Source organism: Physeter macrocephalus, chromosome 7 (genome assembly GCF_002837175.3).
Source record: "Physeter macrocephalus isolate SW-GA chromosome 7, ASM283717v5, whole genome shotgun sequence".
NCBI classification, from domain to species: Eukaryota; Metazoa; Chordata; class Mammalia; order Artiodactyla; family Physeteridae; genus Physeter; species Physeter macrocephalus.
In genome coordinates this window covers 23,790,150-23,802,827 of record NC_041220.1, presented here as the reverse complement: position 1 = coordinate 23,802,827, position 12,678 = coordinate 23,790,150, and the positions used below count along the sequence as shown (strand labels likewise).

At 39.1% G+C, this 12,678-nt stretch overlaps 1 protein-coding gene across 5 annotated transcripts in view; it reads left to right on the top strand.

Annotated features, from left to right (window-relative positions):
• The first annotated feature begins 445 nt into the window (after positions 1-445).
• Positions 446-12,678, top strand: part of CLGN (calmegin) — a 48,083-nt gene continuing 35,850 nt past the window's right edge. For 3 of the 5 annotated variants that reach the window (XM_028491707.2, XM_007121500.4, XM_028491708.2), the window contains exon 1: positions 446-553. The gene's annotated coding sequence lies outside the window, so the exon portion shown is untranslated. Of the gene's footprint in view, positions 554-2,634; positions 2,795-3,431; positions 3,544-12,678 lie in introns of all 5 variants that reach the window. The other 2 variants (XM_007121503.4, XM_007121502.4) reach the window with 2 other exon arrangements.

Here is a 12,678-nt window from a genome sequence, read left to right as displayed (position 1 = left end):
ATACACTGTCACGAAATAGTAGGCCTCCCTGCCCACCACAATGACCTCTCATCAGAACATCTAGAACTCTATGAAAGGCCTGGGGTACTAACTGGACGCTGCTCAAATGCGATTTACTCAAAATTCAGGACCTAATTATGTGCATTAGGAAGCAGAACCTCACAGTTTGCAGAGGGCAGGCGCTCTGCGGGAGGAAAAAGTCTTCGGATGGATAACGATAAGGATAAGGAGGAATTCCAGGCCAGCTCCGGAGCCGGATCCACGGAACGATTGGCCGGCTGCGGCGGCGCGGCGCGTGGTCGGGAGGGTGCGCCCGATTGCTCCTGCCTCGCACAGCTGCGCCCCTCTGCGGCCGTTGAGCCCCTCGGTGCAGGTGCGCGCGGCGCTCGTCTCCGGCCGCCGCCTTCTCCCCGCCCACGGCCGCACGCGCATGCGCAGTTAGCAGTCGCTACTGGGCGGCCGCCGGCGGTATTGCTCTAGGGAGACGCGGGGACCAAGTGGCAGCGACTCGGACGTCTGAGCTGCCACTGCCGAAAACGGGCCCGCAAGGCAGGTGCGTGGGCAGTAAGCCACTTTCCCGCGTCCCTTTGCCCACGGGCTGGGGTGAGGAATCCGAGTCCTGGCTTCTTCCCTCGGGGCGGGGGTTCCTGGGCCGCACCCCTTTCTTTGGCGAGCCGCCAGAAGGAACCGGTAGGGGCCAGTGAGGGCGTGGGTGTTGAGTTCTGGGATGGGGATGCAGCCAGCGAGGTTCTTGGACGGGCTCTCCCGGCCTCGGGAGTGGGAAGGCCGGCCCGGGCGGCGGGCGTTGAGGCCACCTCCGCGTCCGTTGGGTCCTCCGGAACTGCTGTGTCCACCGCCTCGCTGGGGCTGGCGCGGGGAAGGCCAGGTGTCCCCCTCAGCCCGGCCTGTCCCTGACGGTTAAGGGGCCCCAGGGAGCCGAGTCCGTTATCCCAGCGGTTGCCATTTCAGCCCCATTCCACGCTCGATCCCCGGTGCGCGCTCCCGAGGGATGGAGAAGGGGGCCCGGTAGCCTCTCGGCGCTGCTCACCCCGCTGGCTACTTCTCACAAAAACGCGAACCAAACCAAAATAGGCTCAGCTTACGCCCTCCCCGCCTCTGTGAAGGCGAAGGGGACCTAACCCTCACAGCGGTGTGTCCTGTGACTCCTGGCCGCTCCCTCGAGGCGCTGCCTGGAGCCCGGTGCGCGCGGATAGGGAGGGGCCTAGAGGGTTGTGTTGAATCCCACGAAGCTCTGATGACTCGAGGCTCATTATCGCCGAAAGCCTGTTTACAATGATCAGATACTTGAGCTGATTTTATTTATAGCATCTGCCTGAGAGACAAAGAGGATGGAATCTTAAAAAAAAAAAAAAGTCATGAAGAACCTAGGGGCAAGACGGGAATAAAGATGCAGACCTACTAGAGAATGGACTTGAGGACACGGGGAGGGGGAAGGGTAAGCTGGGACGAAGTGAGAGAGTGGCATGGACATATATACACTACCAGACGTAAAATAGATAGCTAGTGGGAAGCAGCCGCATAGCACAGGGAGATCAGCTCGGTGCTTTGTGACCACCTAGATGGGTGGGATAGGGAGGGAGACGCAAGAGGGAAGAGATATGGGGATATATGTATATGTATAACTGATTCACTTTGTTATAAAGCAGAAACTAACACCATTGTAAAGCAATTATACTCCAATAAAAATGTTTTTAAAAATCACTGTAGAATTAAAAAAAAAAAAAAAGCAAATGGCAACAAAGCTCAGAAGGGAGAAAGTAAATCGAGTGGCCATGAGAAGACCTCTCTAATTAGAAGAGAGTTATTTTATACTGAAGCTTTTTGATGCATAAAAGCCATCAAAACCCTGATCTAGCCTTCTGAATTTGCTTGCTTTAAAATTTTTACATCACTCTAGGTCTTTTAATCACTCGGTAGCCCTCCTTTTGGTAATTGTTTGACTTCTTTTCAGTTTACAGTTTTGTCTTTATATCTAATTGGTTTGATCTTCCAGTCACGTTTAGACCTTATCTCTAAATCCTTCGAAGATAGTCTTTATCTAGTTAATAAAGTTAATTATTGTGTGTGAATGATGTATGTTAATGGATCCGTAGAAGCTGAACAGTGCTATAAATTAACCTTATTGCTTGTTTTCAGTACCTAATAATTTTTAGTGCTCTTAACTACAAAGCTAGAATTGCTAACTTTAATGGACCTTTAGATCATCCAGGTTAACCCTTAAACTTGACAAATGAAAAAAAAGGTTTAGAACAGTTTGAAGCCCTTCCCTTTTTAATAACAGAACAGTAAACTTGGTGCCAAGCTCAGTGTACTTTCTATTATATTATTTTGTAGTTGAGCTCCTGAAGCTGCATGACAACTAAAACTTTAGTGATTTTTCAAACACTACTTTTGAGGCATAGTGGTGTTGGTGAGTCCTCAGTCAGCCATTAAAACCGAATAGCAGAAAGGCATTTCAGCGATAAGAAATAGTATATAGAAAGCATGAATGTGTTAATAGGTGAGTGTTAAGAGTAAGAAATGAGTCTTAAAAGGGCAGAATTTATACTGAGAACTACAGACAACTGTTGAACATTTTTATAAATAGTAAAGTAAGACTTGTTTTTTTTTTAGAAAATTCATGCTGGAGAGAAGGTGGCAGATAGATTGATTGATTGGGAAGGCTGGAAGTGAAGAAGCAAAGTGGAAGTTTACTGATCCTTTTCGGAAACCATGGATTCCCAAATTAAGGCTGTGGCATGGATATAGGAAGATACATTCAAGAAATATCCAGGTGCACTTAGTTACCAATGATACAGGATATCAATGAGAAAGAATAGTCTTAAGATAGTGGCAAAGCAACTTGGCTGATTTGGTTGACTGGAAGTGAAGTTAATGGGAGAAGGGAATTGAGGAGATAGAGAACAGGTTTGGGAGGAAAGACCAGCCTCAAATTAATGGAGGCTTTGGTACATCCTTGAAGATGGATAGTGATTTGAAACTAAAGAGTGGCCTCTGTGCTGTGGAGATAACATTTGGGAGTTTTTAGCTAGCTTTTATAGGTAGAAGTCAAGAGAATATGAAACATGAGGAGAAAGTCTGGGGACAGAACCCTAACGAACAGCAACATTTACAGGAGATTAGAGAAAGAGCCTGTGAAGGTGGCAGAGCAAATGAAGAGAATCAGGAATCAGGAATAGCATCATAGAAACCACGGGAGGAGAGGGCTTCAAGGAGGCAGTAGCAAGGTCAAGAGAGAGCAGTAGGCAATAGGACTGAAAAATGCTATTGCATTTACCAGCTGAGACATGGTTGGTAGAACTGTTTCAAAGAAGCTAGAATCAAGGACAAGAATGATAAAAGTATTAGTTTTTCATTGTTGCCATACCAAACTTAGCAGCTAAATGCAGCACAGATTTATTTTCTCACAGTTCTATAGGTCAGAAGTCTGACACAGGTCTCACCGAGCTAACATCAAGGTGTTGGCAAGGCATCATTCCTTACTAGAAGCTCTGGGGAGATTCCGCTTCCTTGCTCATTCAGGTTGGTTGCAGAATTCAATTCCTTTTGGTTGTAGGACTGAGGTTCCTGTTTCCTTGTTGACTGTCAGCTGAGAGTTGTTTGCAGCTTCTAGAGACCACCTACATTCCTTGGCTCATGCACCCCCTTCCTCCATCTTCAAGATCTCTATGGTGGGCGGAGTCCCTCTCACTCTTCAAATCTCTTCTTCCCTCTTTCACTGACTTCCTCTTCCACTTTTAAGGGCCCATGTGATTATGTTGGGCCCACTTGCATAATCCAGAATACTGTCCCTATTTTAGGGTCAGCTAATTAACAACCTTAATTCCATCTAAAAAGCCCCCTTTGCTATGTGAGGTCATGCTCAAAGGACCCAATGAATAGGGTGTGGACATCTTTGGGGGGTCATTGTTGTGGCTACCATAGGAAGTTAAAAGTACTAACGGTTCTAGATGCTTTTGTTAAGGAAAGGTGATACCTAGAAACATTTACATTATGTAGCATGTGATAATTATAGTCAATAGTAAGCCTTAATGTTTATCCTTGAGATTTGTAACTAAGAAATGCAAGTATCTTCTTAAATACCCTGAAATTTGTGTGAACACTATAAAATTTTAAAGTCTCATAGGAATATAAGGTAATACTATGAAGTTGTTAGTTTTTATATTTTTATGTAGCCTTAAGCTGCTTTAAAATCTTTGCTGGAAAGATTTTAAAGCCCATTTAATCAGCTAACTAGATATATGTACATAAAATATCATTTGGATACACATCAAAATATGGCTTTTAAAATATAAAGCCCACAGAAACTGGAATGAATGTCTAAAGGATGGAACATACTAACAAAATATTTAACCTTGTATTTTATAGGCCTAGAACCTCACTGTCATTTAGTGAGTTAAATTGTTAAACTTTCTAACCTTAGAGCCTTAATGAAAGGAATGTAGAGTTTGAATAGACCTAACTTTGAGTCTTGCCTTTGTTGTTTAGTAGCATTCTGTATTCTTTTTTTTTTTTTTTTGCGGTACGCGGGCCTCTCACTGTTGTGGCCTCTCCTGTTGCGGAGCACAGGCTCCGGACGCACAGGCTCAGCGGCCATGGCTCACGGGCCCAGCCGCTCCACGGCATGTGGGATCTTCCTGGACCGGGGCACAAACCCGTGTCCCCTGCATTGGCAGGCGGACTCTCAACCACTGCGCCACCAGGGAAGCCCTATTCTGTATTCTTGAGTAAGTTACTTACCTCCCTGAGCCTTGCTTTCCTTATGTATAATGGGGTACTAATACCTTCACCGCAGAGGGGCTGTAAGGATTGGAATTAACATGTCTGAAACACAGTAAATACTTGAAACAGCACTTTCTGTTCTCCTTGTTCCATTCCTCCCGTTTCAGTTCCTTTCTCAAGTGCAGCTTCCTTTGCCATTGGCCTAGGGGAATCAGTCCTTTGCATCCTTTGCACTTCACTTTGAATGTAACTTTCTCAAGGAGGCTTTCTCTGCCCCTTCCCCTACCCTGTAAATTCAGTTCCCCAATTACCAACTCTTACAACTTATTTACTAGTCTGTCACTTGTTACAGTTTAGGTGATATACCTGGGTTATTTGTTTAATGTCTGCTTTCCATCCCAGACTATAAGCTCTTTGCGATCAGGGGCCATGTGTGTTTTACTAACTACTGTAAATTCAGTGTCTAACATCATGCCTGGCACATAATTGACAACCATAGGTATTTGTCAAATGAATTTGTGAATGATGAATTTTATTATCTACTGGCTAACCTCTCTTGAATTTCTGGATACATTAGCCACCACAAAATTAATAAATCCCTGGTGCAGCTTATTCTGAAGGATGCTCATTTCTTCTGTGAGAAAGTACCTGCATTTCGAATGGAGTCTTGCAGCTTCTTTGGAAGAAGGCTGCCTCTTTAAGATGCCACTATTACCTACCTCTCCACCTTATTTGTGATCCTTCAAAGTGAACTTTCTATGTGCTACATAGCCAGATAATTCCAAGAATACCCTTTAATTTTGGTGAAAATTTGTCCAGTTTTATTTTTCTGATGTGGTAACACAAAATTTTTTCATCTAATTTTTTTGTTTACTGTCTTTTCTAGTAAATTATGAATTGAGTTGTTAAAATGCAGCATGTCTACAGCAAGATTCTGAAATAACAATGAGATGTTTCTTCATAGATGTAGAGTAAAAATGAAAAATATGTTTAATTCCCCCATATTAAATTAGAACATAAAACTGCAAACTTTCTAGATTATTATCTCCTTATCTATAGGAAAGCTTTAACTATGTTAAGTTTTAACAATGTTCTAAAAAACTTTAGAGGGCCATTGTTGGAAGCATTGACATACCCATTTCTCTGTCATAAAACCATAGTTAAAGACATCTATTATATAAGGATTCAGTCCATAAATTTTTCTAGGAGTTAAATTCTAAAAAAGGATTTTCTCCTCCAAGGATCTTGTAGACTTTTATAGACAGTGAAAACTCCTTCATTTTATTTCTGGCCTTCCCCTAATTGCCTGGAAACCCTTTTGCCAAATTTATCGTTGCAGTGCTGCTACAACAATAAAGTCATTCTAGTTTGTTGCTTAGTAACATCTATTTCTCTCCACGCATAACCTTTTTTTCTTGTCATTTATGCATTCATTCATTCTGTGAATATCTTTCTCTATTTATCATGTATGAGCACTCTTTGGTTAGCACTGAATACAGAAGTGAGAATTCTGGCTCTCGGTGGGCTTATATTTTTGTCTGTTTTCTGCTGCAAGTTTCCTCAAGCAATTCTTTTGGAACTATGTAGAAGTAGTATAAATTCTAAATAAATAAATGTATCATTATAATGTTTATATAACCATTATTTTGAAAATGATGCTATTTAGTCCATTTTAACTTTAGTGTGTAGCTATGTTTTTAAAATCCAGTGCAGAGTTAGTTCATTCTTTCTATAATTACTATGACCAAATACTATCCCCATATCCTGGATTTCAGCTCCTATCACTTCACTAATCTCAGACCTTCAGTAGTTTCTGAATTTTATAGGATCAGATCCAGAATCTTTGCAACACTTTGTAGGTCTTTGCCTAAGTCTCCAGAAAGTTGTATTTTCAACTATTATTTCTGCTGTTAGGGTTCTTTCCCCACTTTTTGCTGTATTTCTTGAGATATTTTCATTGTTTCTAAGTCCTTCTGATTTAGAAAAAAAATACCCAGTTTTAGTTAACAGTATATATTAGATGAGATAATGCTCACATAGAAAATTTAAAAATCCCAGATGCCTAACATAATTTCTGGTTGCTGGTATCCTGAGGAGTAGATGACTGTGATGGTTAATTGTATCTATCTACCTGATGGAACCACAGGGTGCCCAGATATTTGGTCAAACATTATCTTGGGTGTGTCTGTGAGGGTGTTTTTGGATGAGATTAACATTTGAATGGTAGGCTGAGTAAAGCAGATTGCCCTCCCCTAGGTGGGTGGCCTTCATCCAAACAGTTGGAGGCCTGAATAGAACAATAAAGCTGATACTCCAGTGAGGAACAGGGAACTCTCCCTGCCTGACTGGCTGAGCTGGGACTTCAGTTTTTTTCCTGCCCTTGGATTTGAACTGAAACATTGGCTCTTCTTGGGTCTTGAGCCTGCTGGCTTTCAGACTGGAGCTTATAGCATTGGCTCTCCTGGCTTCCAGGCCTTTAAACTCAGACTAGCACTACATCATTGGCTTTCCTGGGTCTCATTTAACTCCATTCACCTGAGTCATGCTTAACTCCAAGAAAAATATAGTCTAGTCATGTCTCCTGAAAAAAGAGAAAATAGCTTGGTGATCAGCCAGCAATCTCTCCCAAGTATGTCATACTTGGCCAAAGTTACTTATATTTCAATTTGTTATTGAACCAGCCCAGCGGCAGTTCAGAGAACGTACAGGAGATCAAAGATTTATGCAAATGGATGTGCTTCTCCAGTGCCTCCTTTCTTCTTCATGAGGGCACAGATATTTTGTGATTTCAGCAACCTGTATGGAGTGAGGAATACACAGGATGCTTAGAACCATGGGCTTGCTATCTTTTATACATTTGTAAGGAGGCAAGGAGGTGGTGAAAGCACTAAAAGTTCTGTATTATACCATATAAACAAATTCTTGCTGCACTAAAACTGTATAACTTAGGACAACCATATAGCTCAATAAGGAATTAGAAGACTTGAACAGCACTATAAAGCAATAGGACTTAAAACACATACACAGAACACTTCACCTAACAATAGCAGAAAGAAAAATTAATGCCAGTCTTCCTCAAACTCTTCCAGCAAGTTGAAGAGGAGGGAATACTTACAAACTCAGTCTATGAGGGCAGCATTACCCTGATACCAAAGCCAGACAAAGACACTGTAAGAAAACTACAGACCAATATATCTGATGAATATTGATGAAAATACATATTTTTCTTAAGTGCACATGGAATATCCTCTAGGATAGACCATACGTTAGGCCACAAAACAAGTCTTAACACATTTTTTAAAGTTGAAATCATTCAAAGTATCTTTTCCAGTTACAGTGTAATGAAACTAGAAATCAGTAGCAGAAGGAAAACGGGAAAATCCACAAATATGTGAAAATTTAAAAACACACTTTTAAACAACCAAAGGAGTCAAAAAAGAGATCACAAGGAAATTAGAAAATATCTTGAGATAAATGAAAAAAAAAAATCCCACAAGAGACCAAAACTTATGGTATAGAGTGAAAGCAGTGCTAAGAGGGAAATTTATGGCTGTAAACACTTACAGTAAAAAAGAAAGATCTTAAATTAACAACCTAACTTTACAACTTAAGGAACTAGAAAAACCCAAAGCTAGAAGAAGGAAGGAAATAATAAAGATTAGATAAGAGATAAATGAAATAGAGAATAGGTAAACAACAGAGAATGTCAGTGAAACCAAGAGTTGGTTCTTTGAAAAGATCAACAAAATTGATAAACCTTTAACTAGATTGAATTAAAAAAAGAAGACTCAAATAATTAAAATCAGAAACGAATGAGGGGACATTATAACTGATTCTATAGATATAAAAATATTATAAGAGAATGCTATAAACAATCATATGCCAACAAAATGGATAACCTAGATGAAATGCACAAATTCCTAGAAACATACAACCTATCCAGACTAAATCATGATGTTGTAGGAAATCTGAACAAACCTGTAACTAGTAAGGGAATTGAATCAGTAATCGAAAATCTCTCAACAAATAAAAGCCCAGGGGTAGATGGCTTAACTGGTGAGTTCTGCCAAACATTGAAAGAAAAATACCAACTCTCCTCAAGCTCATCCAAAGCACTGAAGAGAAAGGAACCCTTCCAAACTCATTCTATGAGGGCAGTATTACCCTGATACCAAAACCAGACAAAGAAACAACAAGAAAACTGCAAACCAATATCCCTGATGAATAATGTTGCAAAAATCCTTACCAAAATATTAGCAAACAAAAATCAAAAGCACATTAAAAGATTGGGACTTCCCTGACAGTCCAGTGGTTAAGACTCTGTGCTCCTACTGCAGGGGGCGTGAGTTTGATCCCTGGTCGGGGAAGTAAGATCCCACATGCCATGTGATGTGGCCAAAAAATTAAAAAAAAAAATTTTTAAATAAGAAATACATGACTATAGGCTTAAAAAAAAAAGATTTATACACCATGACCAAGTGGGATTTATTCCTGGAATGCAAAGATGGTTCAACGTATGAAAACCAATTGGTGTAATGCATCACATTGTCAATGGAGGGGAAAGAAACCATATGATCATCTCAACTGATGCATAAACAGCATCTGGCGAGTTCCAACACCCTTTTATGATAAACACAACAAAATATGAATAGAAAGAAACTACCTCAATGTAATAAAGGCCATATCTGAAAAATCAACAGCTAACACCATACTCAATGGTGAAAAACTGAAAGCTTTTCCTCTAAGATCTGGAACAAGACAAGGATGCCTGCTTTTGTCACTTCTATTCAACATAGTACTGGAAGCCCTAGGCAGAGCAGTTAGGCAAGAAGAAGACATCCAAATTGAAAAGGAAGAAGGAAAATTATCTCTGTTTACAGACAACATTATCTTATATGTAGAAAACCTAAAAATTTCACCAAAAAAATTGTTAGAACTAACAAAAGAATGGTAGTTGCCTGGGGCTTGGGAGAATGGGATATGGAGGAGTTGTTTAAGGGGTATAGGATTTTAGTGTTGTAAGATGGAAAAAGATGTGGAGATAAGATGTACAGCAGTGTGAATGTTCTTAACACTACTGAACTGAACAGTTAAAATTGGTTTAAATGATAACTTTTATGTGTATTCTACCACAATTAAAAAATTTTAAACTGTACAAGTTAGTTACTTCAGTGTTTTGTAAATTACCCCATTGTCAGGCCTCTCAAAGCTCCAGTGCAGGCCTAGCAATATCTTACCTCTCTTCTTAAGAAATGATGTGTGACAAACCTCACAGTTCTGTTTGGAGCTTGATGACATGTTGGCACCATAGCGTGGTAGACCTCCAAGTAATACTGCAAACTTCATAATGTAATTCTCAATTGTCAGTTGGTGCATCACTGAATAATGATAGAATACTGCAGAATTAAGCAGAAACTGTTAGGTCTGTATTTCTGATTTTTTAAGAAAGGAATAAATAGCAAAAACAACCTTGGACTATATCATTTTCTTAATGGAGACTATTATCCTGTAGAACTGCATTGTCTGCAAAATGGTTAATGACCACTTACAGTTTATTTTTAAGTATTCCACTTGTATAGTAAGGTTGATATGACCATTTCTGGGTGAATATCTTCATAGCTTAATACTAATAATCATCTAAATTTTGGAAATTTCCAGGAGGTTTGAAATGTGTTATGTTATGATTTTTGCAATTTCTTTCCATTGCTTTATCAATAAACATATAATCAATGGGGTAAGATTAAAATAAGAAGTAGAATGGTATATTGATGTAAAGTTTTGGATTCTCATCTTGTCTTACATTTCCAGTCATGAGAATTTGATCAGGTTTTTGAATCCTTCTGCTTTCAGTTTGTAGATTGGGAGTAATAATGGCTATCCTCGTGATGTCCTAGGTTGCAAAGATTAAAGTAGCTAGTTCCTTTATGCAAATGAATGATTATAGTCATAGAACTTTAGAGAAGGAACAAACTTTCCTGATAAAGGGTTTTCTAAACTTTTTTCTGAAGCTTTGGCAACTGTTTCTGAAAGAAAGTTAGGAGGAACCTAATATAGAAAACAAATAATGTACACTGCTGTATTTGAAATAGATAACCAACAAGAACCTACTGTGTAACACAGGAAACTCTGCTCAATACTCTGTAATAACCTAAATGGGAAAAGAATTTTAAAAAGGATAGATACATGTATATGTATAACTGAATAACTTTGCTGTACACCTGAAACTAACACAACATTGTTAATAAACTGTACTCCAATATAAAATAAAAATGTTTTAAATAAAAAATTATATAAAGCAAAAAAAAAAAAAAAAAAGAAAGAAAGAAAACAAATAAAATCGGCTGAAGTAAGAGTAGGGTTCCAGACAGGACACTGCCTGCTTGGTTTCCCCTTAATTCTTCTCTGGCAGCCCAATCCACCAGAGCTCAAACAAAGCACTTAGAACATGTTTTTTCAACAAATTTAATTATTAAGAAACTAAACTGTGCGTTCATTTTGAAGGAGAAAATATGGGGCTAAAGTGATATTAATGTTCATTATTACTGCTGTTATTTTATGCATTTCTATTTTACTCAAATGTTATTGATAGCAAGTGAAGAAAAACACCTTTTGCTTTGTTATATAAGTCATGGAAGGCTCTTAAACTTTTAGAACAATGAAGCTTTTAGGGTCGTTAACAGTTAATAAGCAATGTGTAAATGTACTCATATCTGTGCCAATAAGTGAAAATTTTAAAAACCCCTACCTTACTGTTATTAAGTCAAAGTGATCCCTTTATATTTACTTTCTATCCCAGTTAACCTCTTTTTTATGACTCAAGAGAGGTTAAACTCTTCTAATTAAATTATGATTAGTATGCATCATTTTTTGTGTTGTCTTTGTCTGTAAAAATGGTGGTATTAACACACCTTTTAATATAAAATGTTCATATTATGGTAGAATGGTGTTGATTTTTTTAAACCTGCATTTTCAAAGTAAACCTTAAAGTTGTACCCAGTGGCCTTTAGAAGAAATTAAAGCTAACTGGCCCATACATTCATGTAGAGTTTTGATCTCATTAGAAAGGGTTAGTTGAGCTAACCAAATGGAAAAATGCTTTTTATAGTCTGATGCTTCTTTTTTGAAAACAGCTTAATTGATACATTATTTGCATGCCTACAAGTTGACCTGTTTAATGAGGGTAGTTCAGTGGGTTTTAACATATTTACAGACTTATGCAACCATTACCATATTCCCATTTTAGAATATTTTCATTACCCTCAAAAGAAACCCTGTGCACATTAACCCTTTCTTCCCACTTCTTTCCTTTCCTTAGGCAATTACTTATCTATTTTCCGATTCTATGGATTTGCCTATTTAAATGGGGTCATACAATATGTGGTCTTTTTATGACTGACTTCTTTCACTCAGCAAAATGTTTTTGAGATTCATCTGTCTTGTAACACATTAGTACTCCATTCTATTTTATTGCTAAATAGTATTCCAGTGTATGAATATTCCACATTTTGTTGATCGAGTCATCAGTTGATGAACATTTGGGTTGTTCACACTTTTTTGGCTATTATTAACAATTTTTTTTAAACATTTACATTCCAAGATTTTGTTTGGACATCTGTTTTCATTTCTCTTGGGTAGATACTTAGGAGTGAAATTGCTAAATCATAAGGTAATTCTATTTTTAACATTTTGAAAAACTGCCACACTGTTTTCCAAAGCTCATTTTGTATTCCTGCAAGCAATGTATGAGGATTCCAGTTTCCCCACAGCCTCCCAAAACTTGTTATTATTATCTCTTTTTTTTTTTTTTTTTTTTTTTTGTGTGTGTGTGTGGTATGCGGGGCTTCCTCTGTTGTGGCCTCTCCTGTTGCGGAGCACAGGCTCCGGACGCGCAGGCTCAGCGGCCATGGCTCACGGGCCCAGCCGCTCCGCGGCATG